The sequence below is a fragment of the Bemisia tabaci genome, chromosome 2 (assembly GCF_918797505.1).
Source record: "Bemisia tabaci chromosome 2, PGI_BMITA_v3".
In the NCBI taxonomy this organism is placed as follows: domain Eukaryota; kingdom Metazoa; phylum Arthropoda; class Insecta; order Hemiptera; family Aleyrodidae; genus Bemisia; species Bemisia tabaci.
The window spans coordinates 46246199-46260768 of record NC_092794.1 but is presented as its reverse complement, the minus strand read 5'-3'; the positions used below and the strand labels follow the sequence as shown (position 1 = coordinate 46260768).

The 14570-nt window shown below is 38.7% G+C and overlaps 1 protein-coding gene across 3 annotated transcripts in view; it reads left to right on the top strand.

Moving 5' to 3' along the window:
- LOC109029680 (nephrin) overlaps positions 1–14570 on the top strand; it is a 477751-nt gene that overhangs the window by 236340 nt on the left and 226841 nt on the right. The gene's annotated exons all lie outside the window — the stretch shown is intronic.

Below are 14570 nucleotides of genomic sequence, written 5' to 3'. Positions count from 1 at the left end.
TTTTAATCCTCGAGTAACATTAACTGATGAAATCGTGTCCCTTAATGTAACAAAATAGCGATTACATTTGTTTTTAACCGAGGAATTTCAATTTATTAGCATTTCTATTATGAGCAACTTTTCAATATAATTTTTTGAACGACACTGAGGTAGAAAAAGACAAGGGGGCGAGGGGAGGGAGGGGGAGGACCTCTCATGTTATATAAATATCCTATTCGACATAAAGAGAATCGTTTAATTATGTTGATAATAACCCCTTGATACAACTATTCGTACTTTATGGATACGCGTGTTGCATATGAAAAAACAGAAGGCGCTCCGGTAACTCTAGTCCATGAAGCAGTGCATTTAGAGTAGCGTGTGGCGCGTCGTTATCAACGTGTGGCGAAATAAAAATCTCTGATAATAGCTAAGGCAAGAGGACAGAAAAGGCTATCTTAGCACCATTTTAACATGTAAAGGATATTATATCCCACTTCCACGCCGAGTCGCAACAGCAACGTGTCGCTACGAGCACTTCCTCCTGGTTTAGAGTGACCGGAGCGCCTTCAATTTTTAGTATGCAACACGGATGTCCAGGGAGCGCGAATAGTCAAGGCGTTATTTACTTATTTACGTTTTTACTTATTAAGGAATGGGTGCCTACGTCACAAGTGTGAGGAGCAGAAGGGGGTGGTGCTCCAAAAATCGGAAGCGTTACGTATATTATGAACGGCCTTGAGAATAACTCTAAAGTACTTTCGGAACGACCCAGATTCTCAAAATTTTCCCAGGGAGGCTTCTCGAACTTCATTTTGAAACTAGTGAAATCTTGAAATCTTGGCCCCTTTGATATGGGTACGTCTTCATGCCGCCTCCCCCCCCTCCCCTCCCCCCCTCATGATGATGTGCCCCTTTGACCTTCTCTCTTCCACCCTTAAAAAGACATATTTCTATACGATTTGTCAGGTTAATCGGTTGAAGCTCCGTCAAACGATTGCAAAGTCGTGTCGTACCGACGCAAAAATCGAGCAGTTAGACGGAAAAATTGCCAGTGCGTGGAGATATGGTTCGAAGAGATTTTTTTACAGCTAGTTGATCAAAGATGCGAATCTAGTCCCGATGGAACGAGAGCATCGTATTTGTTTTTGGCACGATGTTATTCTGAAGAAGAGTTACTTTTTCGCACACACACCGTGGATCGTACAAGTTTAGTGAAAAGTAAAATACGCACGGTCTCTGGAGGAGCGAACGCTTTCCTTTCGACAGATTCAGACAAATGAGTGAAATAAATTTCAATTTGCCGACGGTTTGAAGGGAAAGAGCTTGAGGAATTTGAAACGCTGAGAAACTTCTCTTTGTGCCATTCGTTCAAATAAATTCATTGGTTTGCCGTCTTAAATCAACATTAGGTTTACGAGTGCTGGTGTTTCAACGGTGAGCCACAGTGTTTCGAACAGTGATGCCGAACTAAGTAATGTTGCTTGATTTCTACTGTTCACTTTTTCTTTCATTTATTTTACGGCAGTGTCCGGGATACCACCATTGGTTCTGAAGGAAGGTCCGTCGATTTTTGTCACGGTTAAATAAGAGCTAGAGACTGGTTTAGATTTTGTTTTTCAAGCATCGGTGGGTACATAAAATTATTACCTTTGTGAAATCAAAGTACTGCTATTTATCAAAAACGTGGTAGTTGCGACTGCATGTTCACAAAATTACAATTTGTTTAAATTACAAAAAGTTTACGATTATATATCGTCTTCTTCCCCGCTATCATTTTCTCCTTTAGAAATTAAAGCACCTATTCGTTTTTTTCTGGGTCTACGCAAGAAAGTAATTATTGAGTTGTACCTAAAACCTAACCTATGCGTGAATGTAATCAAACATTGAAATATGCAGCGTAGCATCATAAATGCGTATTCCGAAGGAAGTAAATAAAAGTGCCCTGTCGATATGCTATCAAATCAAGGTAAAACAAACCATCAGCCTTTTTCATCCGGCGGACATGGTTCCAGGTCAAAGATAACCAAAAAATACTCGCAGCACAACAATATTATGATGATGAATTAGAACACATTTTGCTGTATACAAATACTGTCCCTGTCCCGTTTTAGAAATAGCACACGTACCATTAGTTTCTCGTGTGCAGATAGGTGATTTTACTGGCGAGCCATAACTAGTTGTTCTATATTGCGAAATATCGTTCAATTACTTTATTGAATTTAACTGAACTGTCTACGCGACTCGACGCTTTCCATATTTTATTCTCAACAAATACATGTATTTGCTCAATGCCATTCAAATTGGTAACATCTGCCGTTCACTGCCTTATTTGACAACTGTGCTCGAAATTGAACAATGATTCAATATTGAAGCTGCTTTGCTGTCTGTGTTACTTGTAGCTGCGAACACTTGCATCACGCTCCTAATTTACTGCTCGTCAAACGCAACGAACCATATGTTACGCCCTTTTTCAATCAAAATTCCTGATCCAGCGATGCTCTTCACTTCTCAATGACTTGATCAAGTTGTGCGGCATGTACCAAGGGCTGCCAACTGCCCTCCTGTTTTGTGCACTGATTGTTCAAATTCAAACTTTATGCTGAGATATTTCTCACAAATGTAGCTAAAGCGTGGACATTGATGAAATATCTTTGAAAGTTGGTTTAAGAATGTATGCATGAAATTATTTACATATTTTCGCTTAACTCGTCGTTATTTTAGTTCACATGTTTGTAAGACCAATTTTTCTATATCCTCGCATTATTCTAAACGTTTCATGATACAAAGATGTATCTTGACCACGGGTATGGGCACACTCAGGAATTTTTTGTGAGGGCTCATAAGAGGGCCTCATGAAAGGGGGTCTGGGGAAAAAAGTGTCAGGGGGTATCCCCTAAAATTATGGTACCCCAATTCGTTGGATGATATTGGTATTTCTGATCAATTTCAATCCGTAATATTGCAACTCAAGTTATGGGGCACTACCGCAACATTTGAATTAGTAACCTAATTTATTGGGGTACTACCACAATTAATTGGAAATGCCCATATCATCCAACAACCCATACCTCGTATTTTCTATGAGGCACCTAGCCTAGGAAGGTCTGTGGGCTTTTCTGAAAAATTGTGACGTCTCAGGAAAAAATTTAAGTTTTTCCTGCCAAAAAATGTATTAGAGGAATATTTCAAAGATGACGGAAACGTTACGAAGTTATTCGTCAATATTAAATTTTCGAATGAGGACCAGGTGAAATTCTAGTGAAAGCAGCCCTCCGCGTTCCCTTAGTTTTGCCCATGATTTCGACGATGAATAACAGATTTATTTCGTCATTTTCGAGCAAGATTTGTACGCCTCCGAGGTGTTCGTCTGGGGCGCAATGATGGTGGCTACGTATAATTTTGATTTAAGATCGAGTCGACTGTCTTATTACTCACAAGAACAACCGAGAACGTTTAGAACAAAGGACTCGTATATCCTTGTTTTATGGGGTGAGAAAATGTACCTACCTCTGCAGAACATTCCGAGCATCATGAGAATGATTCATGTGTCGCGAAAGAAACTGCCGTTTATGAGCATAAAATAGGACTTCCTTTTAACGTTGATTGCTGATTCTGGAAAATGGCCTCTTTACTTCGCACTATAAACCCTTTAATTCATTTGTTTTTTTTACCTCTGTTTCAGGTAAAACAAATTCCAGAGAATCTCTTTCTTAGAAAAGCGGATCTTAGTATCAATCAGAATCAGTGTAGAGCTAGGTGCGCTGAGAAGGTATAGTGCATTTTATCTCTAAATAGCAATTTTTATGCTGTAATTCGACGATATACAAAATTTTTAGGTTTCACATCTGTTGCCACTTATCCGCCGGACATATTATATCGGAAAGTATCGGATGCGAGCACTCCAAAATCATCTCATTAACTTTTGCTACTCTCGTTGTTCAGTCGGAAAACTCAATTTTTTGAGCTGATATGGGCAAGTGATAAATTTGCGAAACTAGTGTCCAGGTAGCATAAGAATGATTGTGGATGTTGATATGCACTACGGTAATAAAAATTAATCAAAACTTTAGGACGGATGGGAAGTAGAACAAAGCGCTCAACCAGTCTCATTCCAACGTTTTCCATCGTTTTTTCAAATCTTCACTGATTGCACTGATCTCATGAAGCTCGTCAAGTGGTTTAATGAGCTTTTCTGACCGCGCCTTTACTTTTAGAAGTCAACGCTCATATTTGCCAAATGATGACTGACGACAAAAGAATCGAAAAATTGGTTTAGCAATTCTTACCTAATTTACGAAAACTCGCCCATGGAAGTTCTTACCCTGATTTTTATCAATCATCATCAAACGAATTGTATTTGATTGTTTGTTCAACAAGCTACTCATCAACCATCATTGGAAGGAAAATCGAGTTTACTTCCGTACTCAATTATCGCCTCACTGAATAATTGCACTGCCTAGATAGTTTGTGCGGGGTCTCCAAAATACATAGGGTGTCCGAGGATTATATAACCACACTTCAGAGCGCGTCTTTGAGTCAGATAACGATTTTCTCCCTCTCTAAAGTTTTTCCAAAAAATCTCCTGGTTTGGGGCTACAACGTTCCATAACTTTGGGAAAACCATATTTTTTTCCTAAATTTAACGACGATTTTAGACCAAAACTCACGAATAATAGCTTTTCTCCATAATTTTTAGCGCCTAACTTATTCTTTGCCTCAAAAATATCAAACACTAATGCGAATGGACGATTTTAGGGAGTTAAAATCGGAAAAATCTTGTTTTTACCCTACAAGATTCGAGTTCCCTTGGAATCCCCTTTAACTTGAAATTCCGATACTTTTGAGGCCATGTGTGAATTTACTGGTAAAAACTATAACTACTAGCCATTTTTCATGAGCTTCAGTCCAAAACCGTCGTCAAATTTAAGTAACAATTCTAATTTTATCCAAACCTTGTGTAGCCGTAGCTCCGACCGGACACCGGAGACACCGTCGGGAAAAAATTTGATAGGGAAAACAACACGGAAAAAAAAAGAATTGCTGATTCAGCAATTCAATTGCTAAAAACAGTGAGTGCAATGTTTCAACGCAGATTTTACAACAAAAAAATGCTACTTTAACCACCTCCGTGGTTAAATTAGTTTACAATGTGGTTAACCCTAGTCTGCCTGAGCCTCTGAACCAACGAGAAAGCCTGAGCGGGGTCAATTGGACCCCAGCTGAAAATCAATTAGTTAGCTATGTTTTTTTCTTGTTTTTAGTTAATATCAGTGCACTAACCTCACAGGTCTTAACCATAAAGCATATCTAAGTTTTAAAAAACACGGCGCAGGGTATGCAACCATTTTATCATACATATGTTGCCATGTTGCATAATATTGATATTTTTGTTTTTTGCTCTTTTTATTTATGTTTTCAGATAATATCAGTGCATAGTAAGCTTAGGTGCCTGAAAATAGGAGTGCCTAAGACTACAAGATGCCTTGAAGGGTATGCAACAACTACTTCATTACACACGTTGCCAAATTGCATACCCGACTCATAATAAACATGCATTCTGTTTCTTTCTCGGTACTCTGTTTCAAGAAATAGGCGTATATTCTCTTTCTAAAATTAGAGAAAAAAAGAAAGAAGTAAATTTTGAACAAAAAACTGAATATATAATTGAAAATTAAATTAAGTTTGACAACTACTAGTTTGGTAAATTTTTTCTCAGCGTGAGAAAAAAATAAGCATAGGGCTACTAAATAATGAAAACGAGAAAAATCTGAAAAATTTTGCTTGTTTTACAAGTTTCTGAAAAAAATTAAAAAGAGAAAAATGAATACACCTTCAAACTAAGCTTTTTTGATGCTAAATGGTAAAATATATGTTATAAGGAATAAGAGAAAAGAAATGAACCTCTAAAAACTAAAACGTAGTTATAAGCTTAGCACCATATTTATGAGAACCTACATTCTAGGTACGGTGAGGAATGAAAAATAAAACGTAGAAGGTAACATAAGTATGGAGGGCTCAGCTTATGAATAACTAGAAATTAGGTAACATAACTACGGTGGGTAAGTTAAAAATTGAAAAATATACAAAAATAAGCACACTGAAGGCACCAAATAATATTACTCTAAAAACACTTTGGCTCAGTCCTTAGTGGTATCGAGCACTTATTGTTGAAATAAGTTTTGGTAAACATTTTATAATACCACAAAAAGCTAAAAGTCTTGGAACTAAAATTAAAAATAAAATAGAAAAAGTCCCTTTTATGGCCCACAGTTGAAAAGAGTCGCTATCCTAAAAAAAATACATTGGTAAAAATATAAGGAAAAATTAGTATTCAGCTTATTCGCAGCTTTGGCAAAGAACAACACTGTGTGTTGGACAAACATGCAAACGACATTTGGAAATAAAATGAAGCACATCACTGAATACTATCACTGAATCACTGACATAATAATTTCATACCGCATGCCATTCTTGGTAAATTGATGGAGAAACAGATAGGTCTTCGGAAGCCGATAAAGAAAACTTTAAAAATAAGAAATAAACTTTGAAGCTTACCTTATGTGTGTTAATTGTTTGCGCCAGAGTTATACAAACCAGAAAAATGGAGAAATCTTCAAAAAAAAACTCAACTAGATTGAAGAACACGTTCATCTAATCACAGATTGACACTTTCTCTGTTTTTCACGAAATAAAAGTAATAATACTACTTATTTCTTGTAAAAATAAGCTTATGGAACATGCTAGATATTGTTATCACAAAACATCAACCTTTCAAAACATGAACAAAACCTCAAAACCAAAACAAACAGGGTTACCAACTGTCTTTGTGAATGAAACGTGAAATACACTAGGGAAAACACGTCGGGGTCAATCTGACCCCGCTCAGGCTTTCTAGGGGTACTCGTGAATTTTTTGATCTCTCATGCACAATTTTTTTTTTTTTTTTTTCCCCTTCAAAATCGTGTTCCTAGATGTTTTTGTAGACCTATCTGTGAAGGACAAAAAATTTCGTGCATACCACGAGAAATGGCAAAGAGTTGAAACCCCCGTGGGGTCAATCTGACCCCACTCAGGCAGACTAGGGTTAAAGTAGCATTAAAAATGCTACTTTAACCACGCTCGTGGTTAAATTAGTTTACAATGTGGTTAAAGTAGCATTTTTTTGTCGTAAAATCTGCGTTGAAACATTGCACTCAATGTTTTTAGCAATTGAATTGCTGAATCAGCAATTCTTTTTTTTTTCCGTGAAAGTATTCTTTTGACTTACAGAACATGCCACCACAGTCTGGCCGTTTAACTCAAGGACACCCTGTGTATTGTCCATAATCGGAAGATGCCTCGCAAAACGGCACCAGGGATTCTGACGGAATGCAGTGAGGTGCGTTTGAATCGGGACGCAAACACTCGACCCGATCCGTCCATCGCGATCCGATACTGATGGGCATCTCGGAGTGGCGGCGAAAGGACCTTAATTCCGGGCAGCTTGAATGAGACATGTCGCCCGATTCCGGAGCAACTAAATCAAGCCATAATCATCCCGCCACCGCCACGTCTCTCTTCTTACAGAAAAACGTATCTCAATATCCACGTGAACCCCATAAAGCGTGGAGTCATACGGAAAACAGGGTTCACATGCAAATTGCGATACGCCCTTGCGTCAGATTTCGCCTCATTCCTCGGATTTCCTTCGAATCGGCGCGGATGACCGGGAAAGGAGCCAGAATTCGTCGCCCTCCTAACATAATCACGTAACAACATTTCGCGATGAACCCTGTCTCTCGTATAATTCAATGCTTTCCCTGGCTCATCTCGGAATGTATTTATGCCGTTTTGTCAGCCGGAGACTAATTAATTCCGACTGGGAGCTGGGAGCAGCCTCGTTGAGTCAAGAGGACGGGTTCCCTTCATCGAGCCCAATGCAACCGATGAGGATGACCTTGCAGCTCCTTCGAGCCGTTTTCACTTGCACCTGCCGTCCAGCAATCTTCTCTTTATTTTATCCGTCTCCTTTTAAACTATTTTTTTTTTTTTTATACGCCCCACCCCCTCCGAGCTTCTCCTCTTGAGATCATCCTAATTTGCAGTTTCAGACTCCACTTGCATAGGCTCGTGCTCCGTTGACAGGCCTCTGGGAAATCGAATGGATTAAGCGAATTTTCACGAGTGGATTTGGTTAGGTTTTTTGACTTGTTGCCAACCTCCGTTACGATAAAATGGAATTCCCTCCGGTGACGATGCGCTTACAACATTTGGACGTATTTCTACCAAACAGACCTATGTGAAGGTGAGAAATATGGGGTGTGCTCGTTAGTTCTCTGGCCGTAGGAGTGAATGAGAATAATAAAGCGCCAGTGACGTCAGTCGAAACGAACGAGGGTAAGCTCGAGGGCGCGGCAGCAGGGACATCATCGTCGGAGCACTTTAACTCATGAGCCCTGTCTACAACGCTCTCTTGCCATGCCCGCGGCTCATGAGTTTCGCATTCAGTTGGCACATAGGTCTGTTTGATAGAATGTAAAATCCCGCTTTTCCAATCCTTCAAAAGGAATCACGCCCACTTTTACATTGCTTCTTATGTAGCTTCGACGAGCACACCCCATATTCCTCACCTCCACATAGGTCTGTTTGGTAGAAATACGTCCATTTGGTCTTCGTGTGTTCAGCAGTGACGATCACATCCAAAATTCTTGACCCGTTTTCTGAGGTGGATAGAGGAATGGATGAAAAACAACGTTGGTCAAAATTCATCAAACAACTGAGTTCAATATTGACTTCAGCAGAGCGCTTTTCTCCGTCGGCCTGCAACCGTGCCAATTAATTCAAAATACTTGACCCAATCCACCCGCGGAAATTGATTCTCTTATCTCGGAAAGTGCCTGGCTCAAAAATAAATAAATAGATAGATAAATAAGTAGATAAATAAATAAATAGAAAAAATGGAAAAATGATCTCACAATTGCCTGAAAAACTTCGATAAATAGATTTTTTTTTTTTTTTTGCGCCTGTCATTCAGTTCTTAGTAATAGCCTTGTAGTAAAAAACATGACATCTCCTGATTCTTGCATATGTGCGTTTTAAACCCTTGGACCTTTTTTTTTTTTTTTTAAAAAAAAACACGAATTTGTGCATATTTTTCGATTCAAAATGGGGATAAAAGCAAAGGAAAAATGAATAAAATATGTGCTCGACCTTAAAATAATTGTTCGCAGTGAAACGGAGTTTCCTTTTTTTCCGATGTGGAAAGTTTTCCGACCAAGATGTCCAATTTTTCAATTTAGGCGGTTTCCTCAAATTTTAAATTTCATTTAGGTACCCCTTTCCCGCCTTTCCGATACTACAAAACGATTACGGATAACACAATAAGATCGTTTAAACCACTACGCAACACTGTAGTGTTTATTTTTACAGCTCTTTAGTGGTCATGGTCATTTACCAGATAATTATGTTATTACTTTCGATGATTAACATTACAATTTTACCAAATTATCGAGCTGGCAACAATGGAGAGGCGTGCGACCATAGACGCTTGTTAAACGCAGATAGTAATGATGTTTGTCTTGGTGCTCCTATTATTTTCTTGACTCTATTTTCCCACTCCGAATTCTTTGGAGCTGTTAGCAGCGCAAAAATGGCCAGAGCTTGCAGTTTTCTCATTTCCCCTGTTTTCCCATCCCTTGAAGTTCTGCCAATTTAATTCAACAATTTACGCCCGCAGCTATACGACCGGTTATTAGGACCCTCGAGTCCTCGACTCAGTGGAGGTGCAGCCCGTATCTGATTGGAGTTGATACTTGAGTGATGCGTTTTTCTATTTTAGTGACGGAGTCAGCGGGTCGATTATCGAATGCTCTTCATCGATATACCCTATCACAACAATGCTAATTTATCGACTTTGGCGATTCGATATAACGATTCAGCAATCGGCTCGGTAGGATGTGGTAGCCTGAGGCGACAAATAATCGTTCGAAGGATATGTTTCGATGGGGACTGGAAAATATTTTCGTTGCTTGTGGCGTCACTGATGTCTGTTTCAATGCGATGGAAAAATGCACGTAGCTCGCAGTTGACGTCGACAAGAAAACATACTATATATTCGCTATCTGTCAAAGTCCGCATTTTTGTAATATCTAGGGGTCATTTATTATAAAATACATACCGCTCTGGAGGTGCGCGATCCAGGAAGTCGGAAACATTTTTTTGTTCTCCATTTAAATCTACGGAAATTTATCGATTCTTCAAGGGGCTATGTGCTCGGATAAGAATCGATTATTCAACACAGGTTTAAATGGAGGAAATCCAGTGTTGCCAACTTGCTGGATCCGCCTCTGAGCGGGTAGGGGGTGCGTTTGAGCCCGTGTTACAGGTGCGTTATAATGTGTCACTAAACCATGAACGTATTTTGACTGAAACGGTAGATGACGCGTAGAACACGATGCGCACATTTGGTACACGGACTTCATGTCCACTTTTTTTTACGTCCACACTTTTCGTCCACAATTTTTACGTCCACAGTTCTGAAGCCCACACTATTGTTAAGTCCATTACTTAAACGTAAACTAAGTTAAGTCCACAAATGTAAAGTCCACTAAAATCAAATTCAAGCGTTATATTTTAGTCCGTGTGTAAAATTATATTGACAATCTCGAAATGAGAAAATTAAGAGAGAATAAGGTGTTGTTATCGTAACTCATATTTTAATTGAAATGTTAATTTCTTCTTTTGATTAATCTTTTCAAATTGTCTGTGGTAAATTCTTGGTTTCATTTTTATCATTGAAATTTCCGATTTAAAATATGCCTCAAATGGGCATTTTTTTTTTTTTTTTTTTTTTTTTTTTTTTTTTTTTTAATAAAATTGATTGCTTCATTTTAAAAACACTTACATTTTTAATACTTGGTAAATATTTATAAAATCTTTTCCAAGCAATGGCATCGATATGAATCTCAATGAGCCGTAGTTGTGATGAAAGAAACTATACAAAAATTAATAAAAGAGGAAAAAAACCAAGAAGCACGCAATTTTTTGTTTTTAACTTATTTGTACATCGACCTTCTTTAGTCAAATACGTCCAATTTTGAGCGTTTAGTTGCGCTTACACCACGATGCAGCGCAGTGAAAGCCCAAAACATAAAAGAATAAATTTGAATGCTTTGGAAATCATTAAATTTGACACGGAACTACTCTAATGCATACAAAAAACACATTATACTTTCCAGTAGTACATATTTCTTTTTCATCAGTTTAAAAGGGAATAATCAATGCAGAGAGTGCATTCATTTCAAAATCATGAGTTGAAAAACGCTGACTCTGCGAGTTTAAATATTAGAGCCTAACACAGAGCGGAGCGGCGCGTTAGCAGCGCAGAATGCGCACTGGCGCCTACAAACTCAACGGGATACTTCACGCATTGCGCAACGCGTGACGTATCCCGTTAGGTTTGTAGGCGCCTATGCGCGTGTCACGCTGGTTGCCTGCCGCGCCGCAACGCTCTAAGCAACTATTTCTCGTCAGAGGCGTTGCACAGTTTCCTACTAGATTGAAGGCGCACGAAATAACTAGTTGAAGAGGACTTTCAATTTTGACAGCATATGTTACTGAAAAATGTTTAATTTGGCATTGGAGCGTTTCCTAGGCTCCCGCTTCGGTTTTCATCTTATCATATCCGCACAGTGTACACATGAACATATTGGCGCGTATACGTAGTATACCGCCTTTGCGATCGTTTCGAACCCTGCTCGATACAATAACCGAGTCCCTTAGTTCCTTACCGAAAAGTGACTACCGCGAACTTCTGAGATTTTCCAAAGCGTGTAAAAAGTTTATTTATCCAACAATAATTATGATTTAAAGTTGTTTCTCATTCTGGGGGTCGCTAGTTTATGTGCAGTGAATACCAAGAGTCTACGTTACTTGGTTTTTTTAAAAAAAGCGTAAGAATGCGACGCGCTGATTTAAAATATGCATATATAAGCAGAATCAAGCGAACTGATTCGAGGATGGCTGAGCAGGTCGGCACTCTCGGAATGAGAATTTAACTCCTTCGTTTTGTTCAAAACGTTGCTTTGACAGATCTGTAACCTCGGTTATACTTTTCAAAAGTTGGTACCTGTTGAAGCATATGCTATGCTAAATGGTCTCCGTGGCGACCACTTTTTCTCTTCATCTTAACCTAATATATATGAAAAAAGAAGTCCTGCTTGTATGATTCTTCCAGTCATAATTTATCCTTAAAAAGGTATTATTAATAAAAATGTGTTTATTTATCTATACCTAATATTGTTGACCTTTTTTCTGAGCTCAACAAAGTGGTGACCCCGACGTGATTCTTTTCTCAAAATCTAGAAAAGAACTAATCATACTGTTGTGTGAAGTTAATTCAAAGAGTGGGTACATCGACCTGGTATATCAAGTTTCTGCGATTTTTTACGGCAAATCGGTAGATTTTCGGGATGTGGATTGCTCACTTTCAATTCATGAATGAATAAAGCATGGACATGGTTGAGCTTCTTTGCATGAAAAGACGTTTAAAATAACAAAATCAAGACATATTTAATACAATTGCATTTATATCGAGTCAATTTCTTTTCAATAATATAACGGTATATTTATAATACCGGTAATTTGGGTATTTTAGCCCCAAAATACCTTTAAATCGACTTTATCTTCTAGGAGTTCGACAGAATTTTTCCTTTCTTCGCTTAAATTTTTCCGTAGCACTTTTCTTCAAGAATCTGATAAGATTTTGCTTGAGGCAGATCAAAAAACTTAAATTTGTTCGAATAGCTTTCTAGATTCACAATACACGGTCTCGTGAAGGTGCGTCGTTGACCTTGCAGTGTTGGATCGTGAATTCTCTTGTTGTGCTGCTTGCCTTTTTTGAAATCTCTGTAAATGAAAACTAAAGGGGTTGATATGTGCGAGTTAATGACGCGCCTTATCAACACATTGTGTTGGAGTTCACTGCTTGTGTTTTTATCTGCTCTTAGAGTCTGTTCTCTTTCATAACTTGATTCATGAATGAAATGTTTTTCAGAATGAAGGTAGTCGTAGTATGTATTTATTTTTGAGCAGGTTCCTGTTTTTTAAATGAAAAGAAAAAAATGTGGACATAACATGTCCACAATTTGGACAATTTTGGACATATTCATGGTAAGACATTAAATCATGTGGACTTAATATAAACTGGACTTAACGTTTAGTGGACATAAATAGCGGTGGAAATTTAATTAATGGGCGAAAGGTAGGTGGACATAAAGTCCTGGAAGCGCACATTTATTATAACGCGAAAAAGTAACTCTGAGAAACTGAGAAAAACTGAGCTGTTCAAAAAGCGCAACTTTTCCGTATTTATCAAGATTTTCTCTCGATTTTTGGAACTTAACAGTTTATAAAATAAAAATTGTTTCATCCATGCACCCCAAATTTTCAGGGTAAGTTTTTGATAGTATTTGCGTAAAGAATTCTAGGAAAATATTATCCCAAGCAACATCAGTTTTTTTGCTATGACACGTTGTTTCCAAAAAATGTAAAATGGCGCTTTTGCGTTGTACGGCAGCATAGTGTATTTTTAGGGCGAGAATGCGGAAACTCACGATAAATTTTTACAGATTAAGAAGCCAGAAGTGAATTTTAGATCCTCCTGACATAATCATCGCGATTTTTTAGTATTTTTCCATAAGAGCCAGCTCTCCTCTTCTTCGTAAAGCAAAAGTTCGCGTTGGACCCACCCTCCGTCCCAAAACCGGGTTTCAGTTATTTACCGACGTTGGGAAAGCTTCTTTCCCGCGATTACACATTATGAAGTCAGAATTTCAGACCTTTTGGACTTAATCATAGTGATTTTTTAGTCTTTTTTCCATAAGAGCCAGCTCTCCTTTCGCCGTAAGGCAAAAGTTCGCGTTGGACCCACCCTCCGTCCCAAAACCGGGTTTCAGTTATTTACTGACGTTGGGAAAGCTTCTTTCCCGCGATTACACATTATGAAGTCAGAATTTCAGACCTTTTGGACTTAATCATAGTGATTTTTTAGTATTTTTTCATAAGAGCCAGCTCTTATTTTCGCCGTAAAGCAAAAGTTTGCGTTGGACCCACCCTCCGTTCCAAAACCAGATTTCAGTTATTTACTGACGTTAAGGAAGCTCCTTTCCCGCGATTACAGATTATGAAGTCAGATGTGAATTTCAGACCTTCTCGACATAATGATCGTGATTTTTTAGTCTTTAATCATAGGATAATGAACAGATTATGAAGTCGGAAGTGAATTTCAGACCTTTTTGACGTAATCATCGTGATTGTTCAGTCTTTTTTCCTCAGACCTAGCTCTCCTTTTCGCCGTAAAGCAAAAGTTTGCATTGGACCCACCCTCCGTTCCGAAACCGGGTTTCAGTTATTTACTGACGTCGAGGAGGCTCCTTCCCCGCGATCCATCATAAGTCTTTATCGGGCGCATAGATGTTATCGGGGCCTCGTCCGGGAGAGCGACGAAAGGAAGATGCGCGGGCGGTAGGCTCATTATTCGCAGGAGATGAATGCGGGGCCGGGGTCGTCACGCGTTATCGGCGATGATTTGTCGGCTCCTGCATTGTGAG